The following is a 15,707-nucleotide window of genomic DNA, read 5'->3' as shown; positions in this document are numbered from 1 at the left end:
TGTGGAATAACAGTCAGGAAGTGCTGGACAGAACTTGTCATCTAAACCATTTCCTGTCTGGCTTGAGCTTGTTTTACTCCTGTACCTGGAGTGCCCTGGTGCACAGGAATCCCTACATATCTAAAGGAAACCTGGTAAAATCAAGGGACCTCAATCCAGGGAAGCAATGGTCCTGCCACACCTTGTCAAGAGACAATGGCATCACAGGAAACCTGACTGAACTCTTGAGACAAAACTAAGAAGGCACCCAAGAAAACGATGCAGCTGCCACCAGGAGTCCACTGTGGACAGGACTGCACAGAACACTGAAGTGCAAGTTTCTCTGGAGCATGCTGACTTGAACTTCAGTCTTTGAGGTAAATACCAAGGACTGCTACGGCTGGAACCCATGAAAGGGTTTTGGCTGTTCTTGTTGTTGTTGTTGTTTAGGGTTTTTTTTTTTTTTTTAGATCATTCATCTGTTCCTAAATAGAGGCCAGAGTAGTTTACTTTCAGACCAAGAGTAAAAAAAGTTCCCTCTTGTCCATCCCCACTCTTCACAGACTCCCAAGTTCACCAGAGTGGCTGCTCAGACCCCAGCAGGGCAGTAACCCCACCTTTTAATAAGAAGCTGAGCTTTAAAACTGAAGCTGCTACAAAGGTGGAGTTCAAACAGTGACAGCATCAAATTCCACAGAGCCCCAGTTTCCCACTGGGGAGCCTGGCCAGCCCCAGAAACTGGTCTTCACTCTCCTGTAAGTGATCCAGCAGCAGGTTAAGTGAGTTTTAGCTTCCATAAGCTTTTGCGGACACCTTTAAACTCTTCATTGTGTCCTTACCTACCTATTGTAACCATTCTTGGACTTTTTTTTTTTTTTTTTTCGGAGCTGGGGACCGAACCCACATTCTTGGACTTTTGAAGAAACATTATGGGTTTTCATCTACAAGTGCTGCTTACCCTGCCTCCCAAAATACGTTTTGGGGTTAGAGCATTGGCCATCTCCTTCTTTTCATTATCTCCTTTCAGCATCAGTTCTTCCTTTCAGTTCATCGAGCTTCAGTGTTTTGTGTTACTTTTAACCTTATTCCTTAAGTCCCATTAAATATTTTCATTCTTTTCGATGGTTGTATTTCATAGAATTGTTTTATATCAGATACCCTTCATTCGGGACAGACCTATTGCGGGTAGGGCCAGTGCCTATTGTGGGTTGGCACTACAACCCTGAGCTCCACCAGAAAGCTGACAGAGCAGGCCAAGGGGAGGAGCAGGTCTGTAATCAGAGGCACTGCAGGGCCCTTACCTCAGCTACTGCCTCCAGGTTCCTGCCCTGGTGGGGTAGCTGTCAGGCCTTCCTTCAGGGAGGACAGTAGTGGGGAACTGAGAGTCAAACCACCCCTTTCCTCTCAGAGTTGCCCATGGCCATGGCTTGTCATCACAACAGGAACCCACAGTAACTCTCTTGCTTCTTCGTGCTGTTTCCTCCCATACTAGAAAAGTAGCTGAAACACATATGCATTCCAGTGAAAGAGCACATTTCACAGAAAGTGCAGGCAGGGTGGCTCTCTCCTGCCTGAGGGTTGCTGAGCTGGAGTGGCTAGTCTCTACTTGCAAATCACTCCCCTCCCCCCCCTCCCCCACCTCTGCAGGGAGAGTGCTGGGATGGCAGGAGAGCACCATCGTGGCCCACCTGTTTCCCTGTGGTAAATGCTGTTTCTAAGCACAAAATAAAAGACACGTTGGCTACAGAAGAATGCAGTTCTCAGTGCGTTTTTATTTGAAAGTTGAAGCGGATGAGTTAGCAGGCATGCTTGCTGGGAGCAGGAGCCCAAGGGAGCCTGCTGTCCTTTAAGGCTCCCTGGTGCCAGAGAAAGCAGGGCAGCAGCCAGGCGGGAAGGAGATGGCAGGGCAATGGATCCATTCCAGGAGGGCAGAGGGAACGGGGCATCTTGTGCACCACCGGGGGGGGGGGGGGGGGGGAGGCAGGCTTACCACACTGGCCTGCTTGCCAGGGTCAGAGGTCTGGGCTTCCTGTTGTGGGGAGCCCTGCTTGGGACCCAGGATGCAGGGGGGCTGCTGCAGCACAGGCTGGGCAGGTGTCGGCAGGGGTGCCTCCTCTCCCACCAGAGCCTCTGGCTTCTGGCTTCCAGGACAGAAGGTAGGCGCCCAGCTGCCAGGCTCACCCTGCCCTCTGCTAGAATCCCTTTGCCAGGGCGAGCCCACAGAGCCCCGAGCCAGCCTGGGAAGTGCTTCCTCCCTGGGAATGCCCTGATCACCTGAGGAGGACTGTCCCAGGGGCAGTAGGCAGGGCATTGACCAGGGCTGCAATTTGCCCCAGGTCACAGCCACACAAGGCTGGGGCTGTGCAGATGCTCTTCTCTCCCAGGCCTCCCAAGCCTCCTGCCCGCTCACGCACCAGATATTTGACTTCGTGGCACAAGGCCCAGTGCCAACAGGAGCATTCATGGAGTAGTTGGAGCAGGGTGCTGTCTCAATTTCTCTCAAGGTTTCTGGATAGCAGTTTTCCATTCTTAACATGGTAAATTGCTCAGCAGTAAAACTGGGTAAATTGAGACAGGTAATATCTTATTGTAAAGAATCTCTCTCGGTATCGGATTTTTATTCTTACAAAAGTAAATTGGTCAGCAATAAGACTGGGTATATTGAGACAGGTAATATCGTATTTTAAAGAATCTTGGTATCGGTCTATTATTCTTCCAAAGGTAAATTGCTCAGCAGTTTGGGTACAATGAAGCAGGGCCGACCCGCGGCCAGTCTGCTGCTTGAAATATGGTGCACCCTCACGAACCAGATATCTGGCTCCGTGGTACAAGGCAGAGTGCCAACCGGAGCATTTATGGAGTAGTTGGGGTTTGCTTCCTCCATTTCTCTCAAGGTTTCTGGATAGCAGTTTTTCATTCTTAAAAAGTTAATTGCTCAGCAGTAAAACTGGGTAAATTGAAACAGGTAATATCTTATTTTAAAGTTTCTAGGTATCAGTTTTTTATTCTTTTTTTTTTCTCTTTTTTTTCTTTTTTCTTTTTTCTTTCGGAGCTGGGGACTAAACCCAGGGCCTTGTGCTTGCTAGGCAAGCACTCTACAGCTGAGCTAAATCCCCAACCCCGGTTTTTTATTCTTACAAAGGTAAATGGCGCAGCAGTTTGGGTAAATTGAGACAGGTAATATCTTGGTGTAAAGTTTCTCCGTATTGGTTTTTTATTCTTACAAAGGTAAATTGCTCAGCAGTTTGGGTAAAATCAAGCAGAGCCGACCTGAGGCCACTCTGCTGCTGTAATTGGGTATTGAGAGGTTGTTGATATCTGTTTTTCAGTCTTAGGTAGTTCAGGTCAACAAAGCTTGCTTTCCAATTTGAATACAGTGAAGCAGAGCCTGCCTCACCAACTTTGCTCTCCCTTTTATAGCCAACTAGCTAGGGGAGTAGCTTTGACCACACTGGCTGCCCCTAGGCTCCAAGAGACCAAGGAGGTAGTGGAGGAGGCAGATAGTTAATTTTCTGAAGAAAACTTTCATTTCAAACACGGTTTAAATGAAAGCACTGTGGAAACCGGTTTAAATGGAACCGTTCTGGATACCGGTTTAAATTAAACCGTTCTGGAAACGGATATAAATTAAACCGTTCTGGAAATCGGTATAAATTTCACCGTTCTGGAAATTGGTAAAATTAAACCGTTCTGGAAATTGTTATAAATTAAACGTTCCGGAAATCGGTAAAATTAAACCGTTCCTGAAATCGGTGTGAATTAAACCGTTCTGGAAATCGGTAAAATTAAACCGATCTAGAAATCGGTATAAATTAAACCGTTTTGGAAACTGGTATAAAGTAAACCGTTCTGAAAAATGGAAACCAGCTCCACTATTTTAATAAGACGCTGAGCTTTAAAACGCAAGTTTCTGCCAAGTTGGAGTTTAGTCAGTGACAGCATCAAATTCGGTAAAGACCCAATTTCCCATTGGGGAGCCTGGCCAGCACTAGAAACTGATCTTTATTCCTCTGGCAAATCATCCAGCAGCAGCAGGTCGGTAAGTTTTAACTCTAAGAAGCTTTTGCAGACACACTTAAACGTTTCATTGCGTCCTTACCTATTGCAACCATTCTTGACCTTAGGATCGACTTTCAGAAGAACATTCTGGGCTCTCATTACAAGTACTGTTTACCCTGGGTCCCCGAGTATGTTTTGTGACTATAAGGTTGGCCATCTCATTTTTTGGCCGATTTTCATTGTCTCCTTTCAGCCTCAGTTCTTTTTTTCAATTCATTCAGTTTCATTATTTTGTGCTACTTTTATCTTTATTAATTAAATTTCATTAAATATCTTCATTCTTTTAATCATTTATTTCATAGAATTGTTTTATATCAGAAGAACAACTTTCATTTTTAAAACCGGTTTAAATGCATCCGTTGTGCAAACCAATATAAATGAAAGCCCTGTGGAAACCGGTTTAAATAGAACCTTCCGGAAACCGGTTTAAATGAAACCCTTCAGGCAACAGGTTTAAATTAAACCGTTCTGGAAATCGGTTTAAGTTAAACCGTTCTAGAAACCGGATTAAATTAAAGCGTTCTGGAAACCGGTATAAGTTAAACCCTTCTGGAAATCGTTTTAAATTAAAGCGTTCTGGAAACAGGTTCAAATTAAAGCTTTGTGGAAGCAGGTTTAAGTTAAAGCGTTGTGGAAACGGGTTTAAGTTAACTCGCTCTAGAAACGGGTTTAAGTTAAGTCGCTCTGGAAACCGGTTTAAGTTAAATCGCTCTGAAAACGGGCATAAGTTAAACCTTTCTGGAACCCCGTTTAAATTAAATCGTTCTGAAAAAAACAGAAACCAGACTCTGCTACAGGATAGAATAGGGTGAACCACACATCCGCCAGAAAAATGAACAGAAAGCCAAACCTGCTGAAAGGATCCAGAGAGGCGACCTGGGTCCACACTGAGAGCAGGGTCTGCCTCAGAGCAGAGAGGGGGGCAGAAATCTACAAAGCTCACTTCAGGAGGCAGCCTAGCTGCTCACCTGGCCATTCCCAGTTCACCTGAGCGGCTGGCTGCTCAGACCCCAGCAGGGCAGTTACTCCACTATTTTAAGAAGATGCTGAGCTTTAAAAGGGAAGCTGCTGCAAAGGTGGAGTTCAAACAGTGACAGCATCAAATTCCACAGAGCCCCAGTTTCCCACTGGGGAGCCTGGCCAGCCCCAGAAACTGGTCTTCACTCTCCTGTAAGTGATCCAGCAGCAGGTTAAGTGAGTTTTAGCTTCCATAAGCTTTTGTGGACACCTTTAAACTCTTCATTGTGTCCTTACCTATTGCAACAACTTTTGACCTTAGGATCGACTTTTAGAAGAACATTATGGGCTTTCATTACAAGTACTGTTTACCCTGCGTCCCAAAATATGGTTTGTGACTATAAGGTTCGCCATCTCCTCTTTTGACCGATTTTCATTATCTCCTTTCAGCATCAGTTCTTTGTTCCAATCCATTGAGTCTCATTATTTTATGCTACTGTTAACTTTATTAATTAAATTTCATTAAATATTTTCATTTTTTTAATCATTGTATTTCATAGAACTGTTTTATATCAGATACATACATGTCATCTACTTTCTTTCATTAAAGTCATTCGCTGGCGTTCAGGCCGCAGCTTCATTTCCTTTCATGTCATAAAATCATTTCATTTATCTTTAATTTGATTTAATATCGTCATTTTGTGTCGCCCTCTTTCTTCCTTGTTGTATCTCTTCTTTTTCTCTCATTTGGGTCCAGTAGATTCCACTGCACTGAGTTATGTTTGCTTCCGTCCCTCCAAGGCTTCATCACAGAGATTTCCTAATACTTTGTCCACACCGTTGCACTTTATGTTGCTACTTCGTGTTTTCATTACGATATTTCATTTCCTCTGAAGCCCCTCATCCCATCCTTTCATCTCTTCAAGCATTTATCATGTCCTGTCCTCTCAGTTCATTTTCCTAAATCGGACTTCATATTGTCCCCTCCTTTTAGTTTGTCTTTCATTTCACTTAATCACAGTACATCGTGTTAGATTACAGGACGTTATATTTCATTGGGATTCCTTCCCCTATTTTAATTCCTTGACCTGACCGATTCTCATTTCACCAACTTGTTTTAACTTCATCTCATTCCTTTAATTCATTTCATCGAAGTATTTCATCACTTGAAACTTAATTGTGTCTATCAAATTTTACTTCGTATTTCCATTTAATTTAATACCATCTTTTTCATTTCATTTTATTTTCATTCACGATAGTTACTTTTTAATAGTGTTTTTTTCATTTCCCATTTGTCTTCTTAATTATTTTTTCTTCTTTCACTTTTGTTTAGTTGGTGTTTTTATGTATTTTGATGTTACTCATTTATTGTTCTAATTTCATTCATGCTGTTTTTATAGATGTATTTCTTAAATTTTTTGCTTTCATTTTTTAACTCATTTCATAACATTGTCCTGTGATTTAGTTTTTATTCTATTTGAGCAAAAATTAATAATTTGTAACCTTTTCTCATCTCAGAGCATTGAATTGCACATATTCAATTTTATTCCTACTTCCTATTGTATTTCATATCTGCATTCTATTTCACTTCCTTATTATGATCTAGTCTGTTACTGTCATTGGTGTAACTCTCTAAGTTTCACTTCGGTGTCTCTTTTCCTTCTGTTCCGGTACAAAATTACTACTTGATTTTTTTTACTTCAGTGCTCTAGATCATTGGATCAGCATTTGTTTTTGAGCTCCTTTTCATTATTTCCTTTCATCATTTTACTTTTCCCTGCATTTTAAACTTAATTTCATTATTTTTATTCAGTCCATTAATTAGTGTGTAAAAGAAAATACTAATAAACATGTATAAAATACACAGATGTAATAGTAAGTACATAAATATAAACAATCTATACATATATATATTACATTAATTAAATGCCATTGCAGTACCTAAATTTCCTTTCATTATCTACAGAATAGGTTTATTTTAAATCCTATTATTTAAGTGTCTAACTTGATCTTCACATTGCCCAGCCTTTTTATGTCATATCACTGTATCATTTCATTATCACGTTACCTCTCAGTGTTCTCCAAGAGTGTGGGTCATCATTCACTTTGTCCCATTGCATGTTCATGTTTATTATGAGGCAATCTATGGTATGTACTGGTTTCACACTGTTGCATTATCCTGAGTCACTTCATTTGCCCCTCATTAAATCACATGACCAACCTTTTGCTATTGAACTTCATTTTGAAAATCACATTATGTGTATTTGATTTCAAGACTTTGCAAGTCATTCCATTCCATTTCAAGCCATTTTATTAGTTCACTTCCATGTCAAAACATGTCCTAAACGTTGAAGAATCATTCAGGATTTTTGTTTCTGTGTTTTGGGGTTTGTTTCAGTTTTCTTTTGTTTTGTTTTGTTTTGTTTTGTCTTGTATATTTATTTTGGAGACAGGAATCCTTGACTGTCCTGCAGTGTCCTTTGTGGACCAGGTTGACTCAGGTCAGATCTGCCTGCCTCTGCTTCCCCCAGTGCTGGGACTAACAGTGTGAGCCACCATGCCCAACCCCATGGGATTTTGTGTCATTATTTCCTCTTATCATCTAGGCAGTATTTCAGTTTATTACATTTAGTGATAATTAAATTGTATGTGTACAACTAATTAAGTTTACTCTATTTTCATCATTTGCAGTCATTGCCTTACACCATTTTATTGCCTTCTGTTGGTTTCCTCTGATTCCATTTCGACCCATTTTGTGATATCGATTGATCCACCATAGATGCTTTTCTGTTTCAGAATTTCCTTCCTTCTTCTCATAATATATTTCCTGCCATTATGTGGCTACAGAATCAATTTGTTCAGCTGCTTTACATTGTTTTGATTCATTTTGTTTTTTCAGTGTTTTACACCGTTCCCTCACACTGCCTTTCATTCTTTCTCTTAGGCATCTCATTCTTCTTCCTTTTATATTGTTATGCTACCACTTTACTTTCTGTGATTTCATTAACAAGTATAACTTCAATTTACATCCTTTATTAAATCATGGCAATACCCTTTTTGGAAATGACTAATCCCTTCGTATCGGGCACATTTCAGCATATTACTCCTTTTCATACACTCACTTTATTTAGATTCATTATTTCTTTCATCGTATTTATTAAATATCATTGTGTCTTCTTCTATGGCATGATTAGAAAAGAAATAACAACCAAAAAGAAGTGATATGACATGAAAAAAAAATCAAGTAAATTCTTGAAAAAATCACACATACATTTTAAAATAGAACCAAATTACTGCAAGGAAAGATAGGAATAATTAAAAGCAAAATGTAAAAATAAATATTTATGATACAGTAACTTAAATTATATATGTACATGACAACTAAATGAATAACAGAATACTATATAAATGTCAGGTGAACTGAAACAATGAAATGCCCAGGTGAAATAAAAGAATGGAAACATAAAATAAAAGAGTTAAAGGATGAAATGAAGACAGATATTGGAATGAAAGGAGGTGAAACTGAACTAGAATGATGTGAGAAAGGGGGACCGGCCTCTGAGATCATGCCTCACAGGACCAGGCTGCAGGCAGCAAGCCTGTTGGCCTATTCTTAAGTAGTGATTCTAGGGGCTGGGGGACAAACCTATTGTGGGTAGAGCCAGGCCTGGGTTGGTGATCCTGAGCTGCACCAGAAAGCAGGCCTAACAGGCTAGAAGGAGCAGCAGGTCTGTAAGAAGTAGCCCTCCAGGGCCTTTGCATCAGCTCCTGCCTCCTTGTTGCTGCCCTGGTGGGGTAGCTGCTATGCCTTCCTTCAGTGAGGACAGTGGTGGGGAACTGACACAAATCACCCCTTTCCTCCCAGAGTTGCTTATGGCCATGGCCTGCTTAGGCCATTCCCTACAACAGGAACCATGAATAGCACACTTGCTTGGTCCTGCTGTTTCTTCCCATACTAGAAAAGTAACCGAAACACATGGGCACTTGACTGAAAGATCATATGCACAGACAGTGCAGGCAGGGTGGCTCTCTCCTGCCTGACAGTGGCTGAGGTGGAGTGGCTGGTCTCTACTTGCAAATCACTCCCCCCCCCCCCCCCCCCCCCCCGCCTGTGCAGGGAGAGTGCTGGGATGACAGGTGAGCACCATCACAGCCCACCTGTTTCCCTGTGGTAAATGCTGTTTCTAAGCACAAAATAAAAGACACGTTGGCTACAGAAGAATGCAGTTCTCAGTGCGTTTTTATTTGAAAGTTGAAGGGGATGAGGTAGCAGGCATGCCTGCGGGGAGCAGGAGCCCAAGGGAGCCTGCTGTCCTTTAAGGCTCCCTGGTGCCAGAGAAAGCAGGGCAGCAGCCAGGTGGGAAGGAGATGACAGGGCAATGGATCCATTCCGGGAGGGCAGAGGGAACCGGGCATCTTGTCCACCACCGGGGGGAGACAGGCTGACCACACTGGCCTGCTTGCCCAGGGTCAGAGGTCTGGGCTTCCTGTTGTGGGGAGCCCTGTTTGGGACCCAGGATGCAGGGGGGCTGCTGCAGCACAGGCTGGGCAGGTGTCGGAGGGGCTGCCTCCTCTCCCACCCGAGCCTCTGGCTTCTGGCTTCCAGGACAGAAGGTAGGGGCCCAGATGCCAGGCTCACCCTGCCCTCTGCTAGAATCCCTTTGCCAGGGCGAGCCCACAGAGCCCCGAGCCACCCCGGGAAGTGCTTCCTCCCTGGCATTGCCCTGATCACCTGAGAACTGTCTCAGGGGCAGTAGGCAGGGCATTGACCAGGGCTGCAGTGTGTCCCAGGTAATAACCCCATAAGGCTGGGGCTCTGCAGATGCTCTTCTCTCCCAGGCCTCCCAAGCCTCCTGCACCCTCGTGCACCAGATATTTGGCTCCGTGGCACAAGGCCGAGTGCCAATAGGAGCATTTATGCGGTAATTAGGGCGGCATGCTGTCTCCATTTCTCTCAAGGTATCTGGATGGCAGTTTTTCATTCTTAAAAAGGTAAATTGCCCAGCAGTTTGGGTAAATTGATACAGGTAATATCTTATTGTAGAGTTCGTAGATATCGTTTTTTTTTTTTTTTTTATTCTTTCCTCCGTCCCCCGCCTCCGTTTATATTCTTTCAAAATGCAAATTGCCCAGCAGTTTGGGTAAATTGATACAGGTAATATCTTATTGTAGAGTTCGTAGATATCGTTTTTTATTCTTTCAAAATGCGAATTGCCCAGCAGTTTGGGTTATTTGAGACAGGTAATATCTTATTGTAGAGTTCGTAGATATCGTTTTTTTTAATCTTTCAAAATGCAAATTGCCCAGCAGTTTGGGTTATTTGAGACAGGTAATATCTTATTGTAGAGTTGGTAGATATCGTTTTTTAATCTTTCAAAATGCAAATTGCCCAGCAGTTTGGGTACAATCAAGCAGAGCCGACCCAGCGGCCAGTCTGCTGCTGTAATTTGGTATTGAGAGGTCGTCGGTATCACTTCTTCAGTCTTATGTAGTTCAGGTCAACAGAGCTTGCTTTCCAATTTGAATACAGTGAGGAGGCAGAGCCTGCCTCACCAACTGGGCTCTCCCTTTTTATAGCCACCTAGCCAGGGGCGGAGCTTTGACCACACTGGCTGCCCCCGGGCTCCCAAAGACCAAGGAGGAAGTGGAGGAGGCAGATAGTTAATTTTCAGAAGAACAACTTTCATTTTAAAAACGCTTTAAATGCATCCGTTGTGCAAACCGATTTAAATGAAAGCGCTGTGGAAACCGGTTTAAATGGAACCTTCCGGAAACCGGTTTAAATGAAACCCTTCAGGCAACAGGTTTAAATTTAACCGTTCTGGAAATCGGTTTAAGTTAAACCGTTCTGGAAACCGGGTTAATTTAAAGCGTTCTGGAAACCGGTATAAGTTAAACCCTTCTGGAAATCGTTTTAAGTTAAAGCGTTCTGGAAACAGGTTCAAATTAAAGCTTTGTGGAAGCAGGTTTAAGTTAAAGCGTTGTGGAAACGGGTTTAAGTTAACTCGCTCTAGAAACGGGTTTAAGTTAAGTCGCTCTGGAAACGGGTTTAAGTTAAATCGCTCTGGAAACGGGCATAAGTTAAACCTTTCTGGAACCCCGTTTAAATTAAATCGTTCTGAAAAAACAGAAACCAGACTCTGCTACAGGATAGAATAGGGTGAACCACACATCCGCCAGAAAAATGAACAGAAAGCCAAACCTGCTGAAAGGATCCAGAGGCGCCCTGGGTCCACACTGAGAGCAAGGTCTGCCTCAGAGCAGAGAGGGGGGCAGAAATCTACAAAGCTCACTTCAGGAGGCAGCCTAGCTGCTCACCTGGCCATTCCCAGTTCACCTGAGCGGCTGGCTGCTCAGACCCCAGCAGGGCAGTTACTCCACTATTTTAAGAAGATGCTGAGCTTTAAAGGGGAAGCTGCTGCAAAGGTGGAGTTCAAACAGTGACAGCATCAAATTCCACAGAGCCCCAGTTTCCCACTGGGGAGCCTGGCCAGCCCCAGAAACTGGTCTTCACTCTCCTGTAAGTGATCCAGCAGCAGGTTAAGTGAGTTTTAGCTTCCATAAGCTTTTGTGGACACCTTTAAACTCTTCATTGTGTCCTTACCTATTGCAACAACTTTTGACCTTAGGATCGACTTTTAGAAGAACATTATGGGCTTTCATTACAAGTACTGTTTACCCTGCGTCCCAAAATATGGTTTGTGACTATAAGGTTCGCCATCTCCTCTTTTGACCGATTTTCATTATCTCCTTTCAGCATCAGTTCTTTGTTCCAATCCATTGAGTCTCATTATTTTATGCTACTGTTAACTTTATTAATTAAATTTCATTAAATATTTTCATTTTTTTAATCATTGTATTTCATAGAACTGTTTTATATCAGATACATACATGTCATCTACTTTCTTTCATTAAAGTCATTCGCTGGCGTTCAGGCCGCAGCTTCATTTCCTTTCATGTCATAAAATCATTTCATTTATCTTTAATTTGATTTAATATCGTCATTTTGTGTCGCCCTCTTTCTTCCTTGTTGTATCTCTTCTTTTTCTCTCATTTGGGTCCAGTAGATTCCACTGCACTGAGTTATGTTTGCTTCCGTCCCTCCAAGGCTTCATCACAGAGATTTCCTAATACTTTGTCCACACCGTTGCACTTTATGTTGCTACTTCGTGTTTTCATTACGATATTTCATTTCCTCTGAAGCCCCTCATCCCATCCTTTCATCTCTTCAAGCATTTATCATGTCCTGTCCTCTCAGTTCATTTTCCTAAATCGGACTTCATATTGTCCCCTCCTTTTAGTTTGTCTTTCATTTCACTTAATCACAGTACATCGTGTTAGATTACAGGACGTTATATTTCATTGGGATTCCTTCCCCTATTTTAATTCCTTGACCTGACCGATTCTCATTTCACCAACTTGTTTTAACTTCATCTCATTCCTTTAATTCATTTCATCGAAGTATTTCATCACTTGAAACTTAATTGTGTCTATCAAATTTTACTTCGTATTTCCATTTAATTTAATACCATCTTTTTCATTTCATTTTATTTTCATTCACGATAGTTACTTTTTAATAGTGTTTTTTTCATTTCCCATTTGTCTTCTTAATTATTTTTTCTTCTTTCACTTTTGTTTAGTTGGTGTTTTTATGTATTTTGATGTTACTCATTTATTGTTCTAATTTCATTCATGCTGTTTTTATAGATGTATTTCTTAAATTTTTTGCTTTCATTTTTTAACTCGTTTCATAACATTGTCCTGTGATTTAGTTTTTATTCTATTTGAGCAAAAATTAATAATTTGTAACCTTTTCTCATCTCAGAGCATTGAATTGCACATATTCAATTTTATTCCTACTTCCTATTGTATTTCATATCTGCATTCTATTTCACTTCCTTATTATGATCTAGTCTGTTACTGTCATTGGTGTAACTCTCTAAGTTTCACTTCGGTGTCTCTTTTCCTTCTGTTCCGGTACAAAATTACTACTTGATTTTTTTTACTTCAGTGCTCTAGATCATTGGATCAGCATTTGTTTTTGAGCTCCTTTTCATTATTTCCTTTCATCATTTTACTTTTCCCTGCATTTTAAACTTAATTTCATTATTTTTATTCAGTCCATTAATTAGTGTGTAAAAGAAAATACTAATAAACATGTATAAAATACACAGATGTAATAGTAAGTACATAAATATAAACAATCTATACATATATATATTACATTAATTAAATGCCATTGCAGTACCTAAATTTCCTTTCATTATCTACAGAATAGGTTTATTTTAAATCCTATTATTTAAGTGTCTAACTTGATCTTCACATTGCCCAGCCTTTTTATGTCATATCACTGTATCATTTCATTATCACGTTACCTCTCAGTGTTCTCCAAGAGTGTGGGTCATCATTCACTTTGTCCCATTGCATGTTCATGTTTATTATGAGGCAATCTATGGTATGTACTGGTTTCACACTGTTGCATTATCCTGAGTCACTTCATTTGCCCCTCATTAAATCACATGACCAACCTTTTGCTATTGAACTTCATTTTGAAAATCTCATTACGTGTATTTGATTTCAAGACTTTGCAAGTCATTCCATTCCATTTCAAGCCATTTTATTAGTTCACTTCCATGTCAAAACATGTCCTAAACGTTGAAGAATCATTCAGGATTTTTGTTTCTGTGTTTTGGGGTTTGTTTCAGTTTTCTTTTGTTTTGTTTTGTTTTGTTTTGTTTTGTCTTGTATATTTATTTTGGAGACAGGAATCCTTGACTGTCCTGCAGTGTCCTTTGTGGACCAGGTTGACTCAGGTCAGATCTGCCTGCCTCTGCTTCCCCCAGTGCTGGGACTAACAGTGTGAGCCACCATGCCCAACCCCATGGGATTTTGTGTCATTATTTCCTCTTATCATCTAGGCAGTATTTCAGTTTATTACATTTAGTGATAATTAAATTGTATGTGTACAACTAATTAAGTTTACTCTATTTTCATCATTTGCAGTCATTGCCTTACACCATTTTATTGCCTTCTGTTGGTTTCCTCTGATTCCATTTCGACCCATTTTGTGATATCGATTGATCCACCATAGATGCTTTTCTGTTTCAGAATTTCCTTCCTTCTTCTCATAATATATTTCCTGCCATTATGTGGCTACAGAATCAATTTGTTCAGCTGCTTTACATTGTTTTGATTCATTTTGTTTTTTCAGTGTTTTACACCGTTCCCTCACACTGCCTTTCATTCTTTCTCTTAGGCATCTCATTCTTCTTCCTTTTATATTGTTATGCTACCACTTTACTTTCTGTGATTTCATTAACAAGTATAACTTCAATTTATATCCTTTATTAAATCATGGCAATACCCTTTTTGGAAATGACTAATCCCTTCGTATCGGGCACATTTCAGCATATTACTCCTTTTCATACACTCACTTTATTTAGATTCATTATTTCTTTCATCGTATTTATTAAATATCATTGTGTCTTCTTCTATGGCATGATTAGAAAAGAAATAACAACCAAAAAGAAGTGATATGACATGAAAAAAAAATCAAGTAAATTCTTGAAAAAATCACACATACATTTTAAAATAGAACCAAATTACTGCAAGGAAAGATAGGAATAATTAAAAGCAAAATGTAAAAATAAATATTTATGATACAGTAACTTAAATTATATATGTACATGACAACTAAATGAATAACAGAATACTATATAAATGTCAGGTGAACTGAAACAATGAAATGCCCAGGTGAAATAAAAGAATGGAAACATAAAATAAAAGAGTTAAAGGATGAAATGAAGACAGATATTGGAATGAAAGGAGGTGAAACTGAACTAGAATGATGTGAGAAAGGGGGACCGGCCTCTGAGATCATGCCTCACAGGACCAGGCTGCAGGCAGCAAGCCTGTTGGCCTATTCTTAAGTAGTGATTCTAGGGGCTGGGGGACAAACCTATTGTGGGTAGAGCCAGGCCTGGGTTGGTGATCCTGAGCTGCACCAGAAAGCAGGCCTAACAGGCTAGAAGGAGCAGCAGGTCTGTAAGAAGTAGCCCTCCAGGGCCTTTGCATCAGCTCCTGCCTCCAGGTTGCTGCCCTGGTGGGGTAGCTGCCATGCCTTCCTTCAGTGAGGACAGTGGTGGGGAACTGACAGTCAAATCACCCCTTTCCTCCCAGAGTTGCTTATGGCCATGGCCTGCTTAGGCCATTCCCTACAACAGGAACCATGAATAGCACACTTGCTTGGTCCTGCTGTTTCTTCCCATACTAGAAAAGTAACCGAAACACATGTGCACTTGACTGAAAGATCATATGCACAGACAGTGCAGGCAGGGTGGCTCTCTCCTGCCTGACAGTGGCTGAGGTGGAGTGGCTGGTCTCTACTTGCAAATCACTCCCCCCCCCCGCCCCCCCCCCCGCCTGTGCAGGGAGAGTGCTGGGATGACAGGTGAGCACCATCACAGCCCACCTGTTTCCCTGTGGTAAATGCTGTTTCTAAGCACAAAATAAAAGACACCTTGGCTACAGAAGAATGCAGTTCTCAGTGCGTTTTTATTTGAAAGTTGAAGGGGATGAGGTAGCAGGCATGCCTGCGGGGAGCAGGAGCCCAAGGGAGCCTGCTGTCCTTTAAGGCTCCCTGGTGCCAGAGAAAGCAGGGCAGCAGCCAGGTGGGAAGGAGATGACAGGGCAATGGATCCATTCCGGGAGGG

General features: G+C 41.4%; 1 long non-coding RNA gene across 2 annotated transcripts in view; it reads left to right on the top strand.

Annotated features, from left to right (window-relative positions):
- The first annotated feature begins 2,010 nt into the window (after positions 1–2,010).
- The window catches only part of LOC134485850 (uncharacterized), a 704,841-nt gene continuing 691,144 nt past the window's right edge, over positions 2,011–15,707 (top strand). For both annotated transcript variants that reach the window (XR_015674037.1, XR_015674036.1), the window contains exon 1: positions 2,011–2,135. This is a non-coding gene — a long non-coding RNA (uncharacterized LOC134485850). The remainder of the gene's footprint in view (positions 2,136–15,707) is intronic.

Source organism: Rattus norvegicus, chromosome 2 (genome assembly GCF_021556685.1).
Source record: "Rattus norvegicus strain SHRSP/BbbUtx chromosome 2, alternate assembly SHRSP_T2T, whole genome shotgun sequence".
Classification (NCBI taxonomy): domain Eukaryota; kingdom Metazoa; phylum Chordata; class Mammalia; order Rodentia; family Muridae; genus Rattus; species Rattus norvegicus.
Note: the sequence above shows the minus strand (reverse complement) of the source record. Positions and strands in the feature narration are given on the sequence as shown.